The following is a 16070-nucleotide window of genomic DNA, read 5'->3' as shown; positions in this document are numbered from 1 at the left end:
TTTATTCTCTGTACTGTGGATGATTCTGCATGTGGGTCATGAAATTACTTGGAAACGTGACAGAAAGCTAAAACAAAGTCCTTACAAAGATGTTTCTGTATTGATGTCCTTAAAATCTGGAGTAACCAGTGACTTCAGAAAGGATCTAATTGGCGTAGAATCCACCTTGATTTCCGTATAAACACAGCTGTCATTTGAAGACCTTTGAGGTTTGTTAAAGAACTTGGTGAACAAACAGCAAAAAGACCAAGAAACACGACTTCAATAGTTCAAATAACAGCAGGGATGCAAACTTTTATTCAGTTTTGTTGAGGGCAGTGACGGTTCTAAAGTCTAACAGGAAGGATCTATGTTAATGCTACTTTGTGTACCACTGACGGACACTGTTCAGCAACAGATTCAGATATATTCACTCTAAAAATAAGGCTTTTTTTTTTTTTTTTTGGAAACGTCACTTGAATAAAAGCATTGAGATGGTTGTAGCTTATATAAATGTACAGTGAAAGCTATAAAAGGGTGATTTTAGAAATGGTCCAGACCAAAAATCTTTATCCAAATGGAAGGCAAGGTTTAAATAGATATTTATAGACACACTCCATCATGTCTAAGCAATTCTGGAAAGATGAATCCACTCCCTCCTTGGTTGGATTGGTTTGTATTTGCTGGGCTGGTAGAGAAAATGGATGTAATTACAGTGAAAGGTTGTTAGACTGAACAGTGGCTATTTTAGGATGAACACCTATGCCTGTAATGCAACAATTTGTGCAAAAGGTTAAGTCAAGTAGGCCGAAGCGGTAGTAAATGTGAATCAGACGTCGTTCATCCTCTACTAGCAGCTGTCCCTCCAGCACTGCACCTTTCTAACCTGCAGGATCCCTGCAGTTTAAATCCCACGAACTGCACGGCATTAGGAGTAAAAAGTTTGAAATTCCCCCAAAACAAGTGTAGCTTTAAAGAGACGGTAGACCAATGACAAACTAAAACGAGTGTCAGCAATATCCAGAAGGTAGAAAATCTTCCGTCTGTGGGAAACGGCTCCGGATGTTACACATCAGTGGGTTATCAACACGAATCAGAGTCTCTTTGACAGCTCAGATATTTGGAAGAACACAGCAGAGTGTGAAGGTTTATTCTGGGTTGTAAGAAAAATGTCTCGCTTGTTCTTTGGCACAACAATTCCAGTAATGGAAACTATCCGACTCACTAACTGCTACAAACGATTGTTCACCTGGAACGCTTCAACTTAAGTGACAGGGTTTTAGAAAGGAATCCATATGTGCTGGTTTGGTGGAGGAAAGAAAAGCATTCAGTTAAACTGTAGCAGTCAGGCTTCAAAATTCAAAATAAATACGAGGGAAATGTAAAAACCTGAGGAAAATGCTTCATTTAAACATTTTTTTTTTTGCCAATACTTATTTCAGTTTCTCATTTTGGAGCAGATCTCAGTCATTTTGACCACGCTGGTCAAATTAGTCGCAGTTAAATCTGGAGAATACAGATAATATCAGTGAGTTCTCCCATCACTTTTTAAAATTCCTTTTCATTAGAAAACATTTTGAATATATGACACTCTGATACAATGAAGTCAGTGTTTTCATCGCTAAGTGAAAATGCCCAATGTTAGAGACCGCACAAAATCACACCAAGGGCTGTAAATGGCCCTCGGGCCGCCCTTTGGTCACCCCTGGTATAGACTATATAATACTCCTTCATTTTAATAATAACTTAAATGCTTTGACAGGTGAAAATATGGCCTGAATTATTCCCAACTGCCTTGAATTTACATTTTAGTTAAGCTGGAAACTGGAGGCTAATAGCAATAGCAATGCTAGTAAGAAGAGAAAATTATAAATACTTGCACTCTGAAGTACTGATTAGTTGTTTTTTGCCTGCTGGAAAAATCCCCAGATGATCTTAAAGTACTTTTTATGTATCTATATTTATCTACAGGGAACTTCAATCAATCTGTAAAAAAAATCTGACAGGCTAGCAATTAGCAGCTAGCTTAAGGAAGCTGGGGTACCAACATAAGGACAAGAAAAAGCAGAGTGACTTTATGAGTGTGAATTTGGTTTATTTGTTTATTACTAAAATTACACACCACTGTAAAAGCTCACCCATTAATTAAAAATACACAAACTAGCATTATCAACAATTTATGCTAGCTACAGAGATTGAAACAAAAAGCTCTGAGGGAACAAAAAGGTTCGGGTCATACGTTTTCACCTATAAAGTGGATTTCAGTGTCTGTCTGCAGAGGTATTTCTCCTGTGTGTTTCTTTAAAGGTGACTGTCCACACAGTGGTAATGATGTGTGTTAATGGACCAGACACTGGGCTGCAAGGGTGGATTGTGTTCAGTGAAAAGTAACAGATGTAAAGTCTTGTTCTCCAACCTCGACATTTAGCCTTTTTTTCTAAACAAAATGCTTCTTTCTTTGTGAACAAGGGGACTGTCATTAAAAAGAGCCTCTTTAGTAAGGAAGCTATTGGATATCATCAGAAGTATGGATTGAAAAATACTAATTAAGCTTTTTCACATACTCTCTGCTGCTTGGAATGGAAAAAATAGCTTGAGTATCCTTAAGCTTTATAAGATTTTTCCATGTTACGTATGGCATCAACAAAAACACAAAATTGGACCAAAAACAATTACTTCTCCATTATTCTGTAACCTCTACGGTCACTGCAGTCAAAGAAAACAGAAAAACTGATGATATATTCAGACAACAAGCTGTCTAGATTTTAACTTTCGTTGGTGACCTCTATCAGTACTTACCAACAACAGTTTAATCCGTCATTACGATCTGTTTCCATCTTTAAGCCTCCTACGTACGGATATATCAACCTATAGAAATGTTCTGGCATTATTCTCAAACTTTAATCTTTGTGCATCTTTAATGGAGAAGTTTGGCTTCGTTCTTTCTGGATATCTTTTGCTAACCTTGGATATAAGTGTTCTTCATACTCTACTATTCATACACATCAACTCACTTTGTTTTCTCATTTAAACAAACTTTCAGAAAACAGCCGAAAAAAATATTCTGCAACTTAGTGATTATCCATTTCTGATTTCAATCTCCAACTAATTGTACTGAAGAAAGAAATTTAGGGAATCAATAATTAGCAGTTTATGGTTGGGCTGGACAATAAATCGATGACAATATATGGACCCTCTGCATTTCTGTTTGCATCCAGAAATGTTGTGCATGCACACAGTGCTGGAAGGCAAAAAGACGATTCTTTTTCATGACATCTGTAGCCGCGCTGCCGAGATGGGACGATTTCGTTAGCAAAATGGAACCTGGACATGTGAGTATTATTAATTTAGTGCAGTGCGCCGCAGGAAAGGGAAAAAATAATGCAGAAAAGCCGTTAAGTAACAACTCAAAACCGCTTTTCTTGCTCTCTGTATCGGCTACGGTACACACAGACTACAGACTCGTTTCCATAGCAACTGACAACATTGCCACTTTGTTTCAGGATTCAATACCAAAAACACTCAAAACATTTCCCACACAAAGAACAGAACATTCAGTCTGTTTCAGTTTTGTTTTTAGGCTTCATGTTTATTATTAACAATTGATCGCTGTGGTGGATTAGCTTCCGCTGCTATTAGCTTAGCTAACACAGTGGTAGGAGAATAGCTAATTTAAACCCCTGCTCTACTGATGATCTGTCAGAGTTGGTTTTTAGATCACCTTTTTTTTCTTTTGTTTTACTTTTAAACTGAACTGAGACTAAGAATTTCAAATCACATCCAGATGTTAATTTTGTCAAAGTCAAGCTAGCATAACTGAACTACTTCTCTCTCGCTTGCTATTTTTTTCTTCATTAAAACTTTATTCTGACCTTGTTATCTAGCTGTTTCAATTAGCAGCAAAGCACCACATCCCTTTTTATTTTACATATTAGCTGTTCATTTGAGATTTAGTACATTATATTGACAACTTGACAGCTAAAACCAATGCTAGTCATTGTTAGCGAGCAGCTTTTTGTCCTCCAGCAGGGAAATGGTGGCGGGATTTTGCATGCGTAGCATCACCCTGCCAGAGGTCCATATTGCAAAAGACTTCAACATCTCATCGTCATCTAAGTAAGCTTGGTGGCATCAACTACTAACTCACTCTTTGGTTACCTAGCAACTCGCTCACTCTTTAGCTACCCAGCAATGACTTGTTGAGTAACTTGCGCAGCAGCAGTTTAAAGTTTCGTTACTGTGCCTCATAACAGCTTAAAAATCAACAGCGTGGAGTGAAAACTGGCTAAAAGTAGAGAGGTCACTCACTAGTCTATTTAAGATATTTAAAACAGAAAAACTAAGCAATAATTATTAATATCGACTGATATGAGATGTTTTTCAGCCATATCTTCCAGCCATAGATTATGGTAAAGACATAACAAAAATAAATCAAGAGGGTAATAAAAGTTGGAAAAATGCTAAGAAATGTTGATTAAAATCAGGTATGTGTATCATCTACCTTTCAGCCGTTGATTAGAAGTGATGTTAGTGGTTTTAATGAGCAATGCTCTCCAATTTCTTTGAACCGTTACTGTGATGTCCTGATCCCTCTCAGTGGTGACTGTTGCCTAATATGATGCTCAGCTTTTTGAACTAATGGAGTGGATTTTTACAACCTCTGTATTTAGTCCATCCTTGGCACCCGGATGTCAGCACTGATCATTATGATGCTAAGCATATTAACCACAAAGTCACTCAGACACATTCATCTTGACCGCAGTTAACCAAAGATTGAGCTTTTAATATTCATCTGACACTGTTTGGTTTATTTTCCAGGTAAAAACAGCTTTTCTGAATAGTTTCTCCAAATATTTTTTCTATTTTTTACATAGAAGCTCCAGCTGTTTCAGAACGTTCCTTCTCACATTAAATCTAGAAGCGTCTCTTTACCATTTCGAAGAAATAATTAACTACTAACAGTACTAATTAACATCTCAGTAATGTAATTCTCACAAGCGCTGCTGCTAAAATAAAACATTAATCTAATTACCAAGTTATGAAATTAAACAGAACATGGTGGTAATTCTGCTCTCCCTGGTGTTCCTGAACAGTTTGTGAAATGTAAACACTTTCAGGTTTAGGCTGTTTATTGTGAACACACAAAGAAAAAATATTGTCTAAAAATATATGTCTAAAAAATATTTTATTTAAACATGTAGGTTTACACAACCATATGAGACAGCTTTATGCTATAAGTATCAAAACAAATTGAATGTAGCTTCTTGTTTAAATTTGGAAAAACAGTTAGCTTAAGGCTAATGTCTATGGAAAATCCCATTCAGTGCTAACAGTTTTCAGAATTCCTGTGATAGAAGATCTTATAAGCAATTTAAACATATTTTAAATAAAACATAGTTTACACAAACATATGAGACAGTATCTTGTTTTAAATATCACTACATATTACATATAGCTTGCTTGTTTAAAGTATTACTTGTTGCCAAGACAGCTAGCTTGAGGCTAATTGTTAGCACTGAATGGAAAGTTCCATTCAGTGCTAACAATTTGCAGAATTCCTGACAAGATTTAACAAGTAAATACTAACATGTACAAGGTAACCATAATGTAGATATTTATTTAAATCTTATAAAACATATTGACCATGCTCTGAAGGCTGCTATATAAGCTCATTTGTTTTGCAAATAGCTGCTGGTGAACTGTTCTGTCAGCCTGAAGTGGGAGTAAATGCAGGGTTAGCATCTTTGCTTGGCCATTGATTCATGGATCCAAAAACTGAGCGATGAAACTTATGCGGTCCCTACCAAGAGACTGAAACCAGATAAGACGCCTCAATCCATTTGACAGGTGCATATTTCTGCTGTTAAAAGTGAGGTTTTGCTCTCCACTGTCACCACATGCCTGCTAAGAAACTGGAATTCTTTAGATGACTTATCTATTTAACTTGTATGCAGATTTATTTGAATATTTCCACTTTACTGGATTGATTTGATAGCTTATGTGTTTATGAATTGTAAAATATCTCAAGAGGACCTTTATTGTAAAAACTCAAACCACAAAGTTGGTGTTTTTTTCCCCCCAGGCCTGTTAACTTCAAAAGTTTTGTAAAAGTAAAATCAAATTTGCCTTTGGAGAGCACCAGATCATAATTTTCATGCTGTTTTTCTTTTGTTTCTGGCATGCTAGCATTCTGGGAGACTTGCCACAGTTGTGCTCTGATTACTCGCCTGATATTAGGCTGAACTTGGCGACTCGTTACGTTCTGCTTCCAGCGCCACCCGACCTTGCCTCTGGATTAACCCGTTTCCATGAGCTTTCACTCCAATACATTTCCTTCCCCAGTGATTTATTTTTCACAAAATCAGAGCGGAGTAAAAATCCTTCAGTTTGTTTTCTTTGTCATTCGCGTCAAGGCTAACACACAGTTTAAATCACCCTTCTTGAGCCGACAACACAACGGCACTCCAGTCTCAGCCTTTTGCTGCTAATAAATTAATTGTTATGCTCCCAGTTTGCTCATTAGACTAAGACTTGAGTTAAGGAAGTGCTGTTTTACATGACAATGGAAGATTATTCAGTCAGTTCAAATTCAATGCATTGGTCTTGTTGCCAAAATCAAAATCCTATGATTGTACTTCACCCATGTTAAACTTTTTAAAATTTTATACTTTACAACCACCAAATTCCATCATTTATTTGAGAGATATGTTGAGTCCAGCTGTGTGTAATTAAGCAGATATTCTCTTGATAAATCTCATGAAGGCACACAGCAGACAAGACAGGGATGAAGCTGTTGAGAAGTTTCAGGTTGACAGATTCAGTTATTTCAGCTAATAATAACTAGATATGAGGAGCAAAATCTGAGTGTAGTGATGGATTAGACCTGAACCTTCAAAGACGCATAAAGATAATTACAAACTTGGCCTTCTATCACCTGAAGAACATTTCTAGGATTAAAGGATTAATGTCAGCTGAACCCAGAAGATGGAGCACATCTTCTAAAGTCCATACACTGGCTCAGAAAATAGACTTTAAAATAATTCTGTTAGTTTATAAATCACTGAGCACCACATTAAAGATCTGCTGTAGCAACCTTCCAGACGCCTCAGGTCTTCTGGTTCTGGTCTGCTCTGCATCTCCAGAACCAAACATTGAGAAACAGCATTCAGCTTCTATTCACCACAAGTCTTTGGTTATTAAAAAAACGGACCAATTCTAGCCTTAATGGAAATTTTCCGTACTTTTTATTTTGCCCTTGGAATGTAAAGACTTTTTGTTTGAGTTGTCTTTTTAATCATCTGAAGTAATTTGAACTCTGCTGAAATGTTATAAAAATAAACTTTACTCAGCTAGAGGTTGGATATAAAGCTTTAAATGTCAGAGAAATGTTGAGTTAATCAGCCGTAACTGGAAAAAATATGGCCTTTCAACAGCGACCAAGTAAGGGTGCACTGATTTTCTTACTTTTTGGAGATTGATGATCGGCCAACACTTGCATGTGAAGCTGATCTTATGTACTTCAGCAAAGGTCTAAAAATCAACCACTGTCCTTTTCTCCTCTCCTGTGAGAGGTCACGTCTACACATTCGCAGTGAACAACAATCACCTCACCATTGCAATCTTGGTGATTTTCTTGCTATATTTAGCAATATTTCAGACAAAAAAAAATTGGTATCAGCCAAAATCTGAGCTTGTTAATCGGTGACTGGCCAGAAAAATGCAATTGGTGCAGAAAATGGCAATTTATTCACGCTGAGTTGCCAACAGGTGAACGGTAGGAGCAGGGCCGGATTTAGGAGGATGGGGGCCCCTGGGCTGGAGTCAGGATGGGGGCCCCTGGGCTAGAGTCAATATATATATATATATATGGATTGATTGGATTGATTACAAGAAAGCCTATGACTCAATGCCACACACTTGGATCATCGAATGCTTAGAGATGTACAACATCAACAGAACCTTGAGAACCTTCATTGCAAACTCAATGGGGCTGTGGAAGACCACCCTTGAAGCCAACTGCAAGCCACTTGCACAAGTATCCATCAAATGTGGCATATACCAAGGAGATGCGCTGTCCCCGCTACTGTTCTGCATAGGCCTGAACCCCCTCAGCCAAATCATCAACAAGACTGGCTACGGATACCGACTCAAGAATGGAGCCAACATCAGCCACCTCCTCTACATGGATGACATCAAGCTGTATGCCAAGAGCGAACGAGACATAGACTCACTGATCCACACCACCAGGATATACAGCACGGACATTGGGATGTCATTCGGACTAGAGAAGTGTGGTCGGATGGTTACAAAGAGAGGGAAGGTCATCCGCACAGAAGGTATCTCACTCCCAGAAGGAACAATAGCAGACATAGAGGAAGGTTACAAATACCTGGGAATATCACAAGCAAATGGCAACCTTGATGAGATCACAAGAAAAAGAGCCACAACCAAATACCTCCAACGAATAAGACAAGTCCTGAGAAGCCAGCTCAATGGCAAGAACAAGATCCGTGCAATAAACAGCTATGCCCTACCAGTAATCAGGTACCCTGCAGGAATAATTAGCTGGCCAAAGGAGGAGATACAGGCCACAGATGTTAAGACCCGGAAACTACTAACAATGCACGGAGGGTTCCACCCCAAATCCAGCACACTGAGACTCTACACGAACCGCAAAGAAGGAGGCAGAGGACTAGTGAGTGTGAGAACCACTATCCAAGACGAGACATCCAAGATCCATAGATACATCAGGGACAAAGCCTCAACAGACAATGTGCTCAGTGAATGTCTCAAACAATGGGGAACAGAACCTGAGGTGCCGGAGGAACCATCATGGGAGGACAAGCCCCTGCATGGGATGTACCACCGCAAATAATCAAGTGGCTGACATCAGAAAGTCCTACCAATGGCTGGAAAAAGCTGGACTGAAGGACAGCACAGAGGCCCTCATCATGGCCGCCCAGGAACAGGCCCTAAACACCAGAGCAATTGAGGCCCAGATCTACCACACCAGACAAGACCCAAGGTGTAGGTTGTGCAAGGAGGCCCCTGAGACAGTCCAACACATAACAGCAGGGTGCAAGATACTGGCAGGGAAAGAATACATGGAACGACACAACCAAGTGGCAGGCATAGTGTACAGAAACATCTGTGCAGAATATGGACTGGAACCCCAAGATCAAAGTGGGAAACACCCCAAGGTAGTGGAGAATGACCGCTAAGATCCTGTGGGACTTCCAGATCCAGACAGACAAAATGGTGAGGGCGAACCAACCAGACATAGTCGTGGTGGACAAACAACAGAGGAAAGCCGTTGTGGTGGATGTGGCAATACCAAGTGACTGCAACATCAGGAAAAAGGAGCATGAAAAACTAGAGAAATACCAGGGCCTAAGGGAGGAACTGGAGAGGGCCTGGAAGGTGAAGACCACAGTGTTGCCTGTTGTCGGGACCCTCGGGGCAGTCACCCCAAACTGGAACAGTGGCTACAACAGATCCCAGGAACAACATCAGACATCTCAGTCCAGAAATGTGCAGTCCTAGGCACAGCCAAGATACTGCAGAACCCTCACGCTCTCCGGCCTCTGGGAGAGGACCCGAGCTAAGAGGAAGAATCATCACCCCCCGCGGGGGGTGAGAAGTGTATCTATCTATATATATATATATATATATATATATATATATATATATATATATATATATATATATATATATATGTATGTATGTGTTTGTTTTGTTTTAGAGGATGAGCAGAAAATGACCGAACAGTAAGTTTTGACAACTTACAACTTTAATAAGCCAGTTGTCACAAACTACAAACAACTCTGAACTCTTTTCTAGAAAGACTAAACCACATGTTGGGGTTGAAACTAGAATATGATGCTTGCATCACAAAATAAAATCACTGAATAGTTATTGTTGCCTGGACTTCAACACAAACTATAAAACAGATTGAGTGCAAGAAATGCAATGCTACTTTTACAAAGCAAAGCGAGTAAAACGATATTTAAACAAATATCCCCAGCATTTACAAGTTCATATAAGTACAAGTGGAATATATCAAAACTCAAACTTTTTCTTTGGTTTTAAAGTTCTTGGTAAATAGTGGAGGAAATAAATGTCAAAAAAGTGCTTCTCTGCCAGTCAGACAGAACATGGATATAAACAATATCTTCTGGAAAAAAGAGATCAGGCATACTGTAGTTTTCAGAAAATATCCTGACCCAGGTAAGTCCAAAGTGCTGCCCTCTGAAGGATTTTTTAAAGTTTAGGCATTTGCGTTCAGTTGCGTGCTTCCAGTCACTGAAACCAGTTTCAAAGTTTGACTGAGTATTAGCATTGCTGAAAATGCGGCATGCAAAACAAAATGCAGCTCCGTGGATGGAGAGTAGAGCAGCCACGGTCTTCGGCGTACTCACCATTTAACATCTTGCTTTTAAAGTGAGATTTGGAGAAGTGACGCTTTTGATGCTTGTACACCCGTTCTGATGCTTGAAAGCCAACATTCCTATTTTGACAGCTCTCCGGTCCTCGCTCAGCCCAGTAAGCTCGCACGGACTCGTCAATTTCCCCCCAATGCGCCGGATCGGTACTGTACGGATCCACAGTCGTCTTTCCATCTGCGGAAGAAGATCCCGCTTCCACCAACTCTGACTCCACAGAGGCCAGTCCAGCCACCGACTCAGTCACGGTTAAAGGTTCTGGCGGGATCTTAGTGCCGGTGTTAGCATAGCTAAGGGTTTGAGGAGCGGGGGATAATGATGTTTCTGCTCCATCTCCGCTAACAGGTTTAAAAAAGCCTGTCAATTTAGGCATTTTGTTTGTCGCCTCTTTGGCGCGATGCTCTTTTTCTTTTCTCTTCCTTCTTTTCTGCGCTCCGCTGTCATATTTCCTGTTGTCCGCCATTGTAAAATAATATTCCCTTGACGCTCCTCCTCCCCAATGCGTAAGATGCGTCAAAAGTGGACCAATAACAAGCAAGCATTCAAGATGGACGTTTGCCAGAACAAATTGGAACATTTTTCATCGGTGCTGTCAAAATCATGGTAGTCATTGATTAAATTCTGACACTATCCATTCACAAAAATATAAAACATCCTTCGGGGCCCCCGAAATGCCGGGGCCCCGGGCTGCAGCCCCGGTAAGCCCCTGCTAAAATCCGGCCCAGGGTAGGAGGTATGATGGCATGATTTAAATTATACCACATAGATAGGTTTCAATCTTCAATCTAGAAGTGCATATTAGGCAGAGAAACACTTAAAGTTTAGGCTGGATCAGAGGAAGGTTGTAGGAACCTAGAAGTGCATATTAGGCAGAGAAACACTTAAAGTTTAGGCTGGATCAGAGGAAGGTTGTAGGAACCAATTCTCTGCACTTTGGTGTTTATTTGTGAAATTCAGTAAAGCACTTCTGCTTTTAAATACTGTCAGTTTGTAGGAGTACCTACTTTTCCAAAGCACCATCATTAAATGTGTCTTCACTTTACCATAATAGTCAACCACAACAGCTATATCTAAAAATGATAACTTTTCCTTTTATCATATTCTCTATGTATAAGCAAATAATGGGGTAGACAATTGGTTAATGTGTGGTGCAGGGGCTGCTGCGGGACTGGAAGGTGTCAGTGTGCAGTCTCAGGAAAATAACAGTGTTCAAAGGCACTCTCTGTCACGGGCTCTTTCCTTTTTTTTTTTTTTTTCTGCGTCCATGACTCTGCAGCCTAGCAACCGAATCTGCAGCTCCCAGCTTTACATCCTTCCTTGCACTCACTCAGAGGCGAACTCAACTTGAGAGAATCAAAAACATCATTGTATTGAAGTTCCTTTGTGAATGCGTGCTGCCAAACAACGATAAGCGGTCGCCGGTGTAATAGTTTGTTGACAGAACAAGCTGGTATTGGTCTAACTTTCACTGGAAGACATGAAGTCACTTTAACATACTGGAAATCGTTAATCTATTCTTCCGTGAGTACAGTTAGTAAATTTTAGGGTTGTTGCAATTTCTTGAATGATTCAAGTACCTCAATTATTAAAAATCCTCTAGGAAAATTACCAGCCTCAAAGCTTTGTTAAATTGTTTTTGCACCGTGTTCCGGCCGGGTGATTATTTATGTTGCGCAGCACTCTATGAGTTGTTTCTAACTGCTAGCAGCATAACATCCAGTTTTCAAGTTCGGTGTGGAGGGATTTTGATTAACCTGATACTCAACAAATGTCAGCCAGAAAGGCACAAGCAGGAAGAAAAACAACAACCATGAGGATGAAGTTGTTAATGCGCTGGCTCCGGTCAGACATTTAAAAAATTGTAAGCTATGCTCCACCGTTAGCATCCATTTTTACTGCGTAAACACTGAACACTTCTTCCTTTTTATGATGGTTGGAAAACATTGAGCACACTCTCTTTGTGTGACGTTATTGCGCCCTCTACTGTCCATGTGGGACACTTTCAGGTCGTTTGTCGTTCACTCTGGAGAACACCTACAGGTCGCATGTATTTGGAAGTGTCAATGACCAAATTGACAAAAATCTGGGTCACTTCAGGCTGCAGTGTGAATGCAGCCTAAGATTCAACATGGCAGCTCCTTGCATCAATATCAAAAAACTGAGGTGGAAACATGTTTATTTTACAAAACACACTTGTTTGTCTGAAATCAAGGTTACATGTTGCATCTGCAACTCTAAACTTATTAAATTTAAGTACAGCTTAAAACGATGTTCGTAAATACTACCACAAAAATTGGCTACTTGGGCGTCATCATTTTGGAATCTCGACTTTTCCGATACGTTAACTGGAACATTGTTTCATAGGGATTGATGCCAATCCCAGCTCCTAGTTTGGATTTAAAAGGTAAATGAAACCATTTAAGCAGAAACCATTTAAAATGCCACCCTTATTACTCGAATAGATTTTATTCCTTTTTTTCTTTTTTGACATTTAAGAGAACTGGTGTTTAATAAACTACTAAATGGTCTGTATAATGTAGAATAAATGTTGTTCCATCAAACTTCACAATGCTGTTATTTTTTTTAGGTGGTTTTCTCTGAGTTCTGAAAATTACTCCAAGCAGCCTTGACTTTTATGTTAAAAGGATTTAATAAAACATGTGTGTGGGAGTTGTATTAAACACGAGCTCAAGCCTGAACAACTTATCTGTTTTATTAGTGCATTTGCAGTGAGCTGTTTCAGTTTGCGTACAGATATGCTGAGTCTCAAACGTTATTGAAAACACTTGCTTTACAAATCACAGATGACATTAATCTGGTGGCAAAGTCATGACTGAATTTACTGAACAGATGACTTTTGTTTTGAGATTTCTACTTTTTCTAAAACCCTCACACGTATCTGACTGATTTATAGCATTAGCAGCAAGAATAGGAGTGTTGCTGTTTTATGTAAAGAAATGAATTTAAACCAAAGTATCACAAGACACATTTTTAGTGATTTGAGAAGCCTTGAAACCATAAACTGGCTAATAGGGTTACATGCTTTTAAAATAGTGTGATTTATGTTGATGCTCTTATTTTGAAATGAAACCGGATGTGGACCCGGCTCTAATGTCCAATCTGACGTTATTACAGATAGACAGGCAGTGGACCTTACCAAGCTCCGCCCACAACCGACCCACGTGACCGCAAGTCTCACAAGCAAAGCCTCGTAGCGCATTGTTTCTATGTAAACATGACTCCATTAGTGCATCATTTCTACCGGATTTTCACAATATATCAGCTACTAGAATGGACAGAGGAAATAACAAGTTCATGTCATCATCTGGGAGGAGGTTACTGGTTTCTCAGTCACAAGCTGGTTGCAAACCTGAGGCTAGCAGGTGTCTGTCAGTTATGGTAGATCTGAAATTGGGTTTGATGACCTCAATATGAGAAACTACAGACTGATAAGAGGAACCAAAGAGCTCTGTTACGGTAAAGAAGCCATTTGTTTGTTAAAATTTTATGAAATCTATTTGTTCTTTTTGATGTTTGTTATGAATGACGTATAATCATAAACAAACAGGGTAATTAGTCCAACGTTTAGAAACTACAGCGGCTGTAATGAGCCACAGCAAATGTAAACAAAGGTAAAATAACCCGAACAGGTGATCAACTCAAAACCACTCGTACCTTTTTAGTCTGTCTCTCTTTGTAGTTTAAACACACTTGTTACCGTGGCAACCGCCTGCGCCCCGCAAGACGAGCAAACATTACGTTAAAAACATAACATCCAGTCCGTTACGATATCAAGTTTCCAGGCTTGATATTTATTTCTGGATTATTAATCAGCGCTTCCCTGAACACAGCTATGGTTGATTGACCAGCTGTACTTTGTGCTAGAGTGGCTAACACGATTAACAGTTTAGTCCAAAGCCTTTTCTGCTAAAATAAAATCTTTAGTGTGTGTCAGATACAGTACACATTGCATATTGATCTGTTTAGCTAACGTTAGACTGTGTAGCAGACAGGCTTCAAGGTGTAGAAGTTGTATCAGAACTGCTATTATGCTGTACTTAGCTAACGAGAAGCTAGTGTTTGTGAGACGGCCACCCACGTGACCACGTAGAATGAGCATCAGCCAATGAAAAGCGGCCCCTCTGGTAAGGTCCGTTCCAGCAGATATTTACTAATTGCTGCTGCCACAAGTCTGGTCGAGTTCAGAGGGGGAGGAGCTACCCAAGTCGCAGCTTTGCAGTATTGACGTTTATTAACGTGACGTCTTCAGAATTCTGCCCGCGCCGCCATGATGGACGTCTAAACAATCTGCACGCTCCTTTAAAGCCTGTCAAATGAGAGATATCTGTAACAAAATATGGCTTCTAATAGGTTGATTTCACTTTAAAAATGGCCAGCTCCAGAAACACAAGCATGGAAATCGCACTTGTAATTTTATTGTTTTATTTTTAACGAGCAAAGACGCGGCGGCGATGGACGGCAGCTGTCAGCTATCAGCCCTCGGTGCAATGGCTGATTTATACAAGGTATTAAGATTAACGTTCATATGCTTTATAAGTAAGCATGATTAGAACGATATCAAATATTATGTAGAAGGTAGCGTCGAACCTTCAGTAACCATGGAGACGACGACACACCGTCACGTAGCCTAGCATGTATGGAAAGAACTAGTTAGCATCTCCTCTTTTGTTCGTTTTAAAGGTTGCTCCGGTGTAAAGGGAAACTCCGTTGATGACATAGTGGTTTAAGTCATGTGGTGTCAATTCAGGTGAGTAAATTGATCAACACGTCAGGAGGGAGGAGATACGGGTACGGGTCGGTTTCTAAGCTAGCTATTTCCAGCTTATGGAAATAACGGCGTCTATGAGCTCCAACCAGGTGTGTTACGTTCACAGACGAATTAGCTCCACTCGAACAAGTAGAAGCCACGGATAAACAGGCAAAAACAACTTTGGAAAACAATCTGTTCAACACTACCGTCCCTCATTTCCAACGTCAAGTGATTAAGTAGAATAGATGTGATCCTGCTCAAATGGTTGCCATTGGAGATTCAAGGATTTATTGAACGTGCGTGAATCTCTCAATTTTCCATAGTTTCTTCATAAGTTAGCCAGCGGGTCACAAAACATGTTTTCAAAAAATCTGATACGCTTCAGGCTTTGACAACAATGTTACATTTCTTTCCGTGTGAATAAGAAACAGCCAGTTGGACGCAGGTGTTCTTTCACAATGAGCATTAAAATGATCAGATAAGTCTGAATCTGGCAGACGCACAATAATAGCCTTTTTTCCTCCACTGTGTTTACTTGACACAGAAACTAGAGTCAAATATTTCCCCCCCTGCTGAATCATACAAATGGATACTGATGACTGTCTGCTCAATTGATGTGGTGCAGCCTTTTCGTCTTCCTGTTTTTTTCTGTCTCCATCGCTGCTAAACAAACAATCACGGAGAGACACACGCACACCCGAGATTCTATTAAGATTACCAGTATGAAATTGCACAAATAGAAAAAAGTGAAACTTCATCTTTGTCTTTAAAAGAGATGAGACCCTGGGTTCTGGTCTTATCAGGCTGAGGAAAATATTTTTTTCTACCTTCGGCAGGGAGAAAGAAAAGAATCAATCATCCATCTGAGGATTATGGCC

The 16070-nt window shown here is 39.7% G+C and overlaps 1 protein-coding gene across 3 annotated transcripts in view; it reads left to right on the top strand.

Annotated features, from left to right (window-relative positions):
- lrrtm4l1 (leucine rich repeat transmembrane neuronal 4 like 1) overlaps nucleotides 1–16070 on the top strand; it is a 105646-nt gene that overhangs the window by 241 nt on the left and 89335 nt on the right. The gene's annotated exons all lie outside the window — the stretch shown is intronic.

The sequence above is a fragment of the Gambusia affinis genome, linkage group LG17 (genome assembly GCF_019740435.1).
Source record: "Gambusia affinis linkage group LG17, SWU_Gaff_1.0, whole genome shotgun sequence".
In the NCBI taxonomy this organism is placed as follows: domain Eukaryota; kingdom Metazoa; phylum Chordata; class Actinopteri; order Cyprinodontiformes; family Poeciliidae; genus Gambusia; species Gambusia affinis.
Note: the sequence above shows the minus strand (reverse complement) of the source record. Positions and strands in the feature narration are given on the sequence as shown.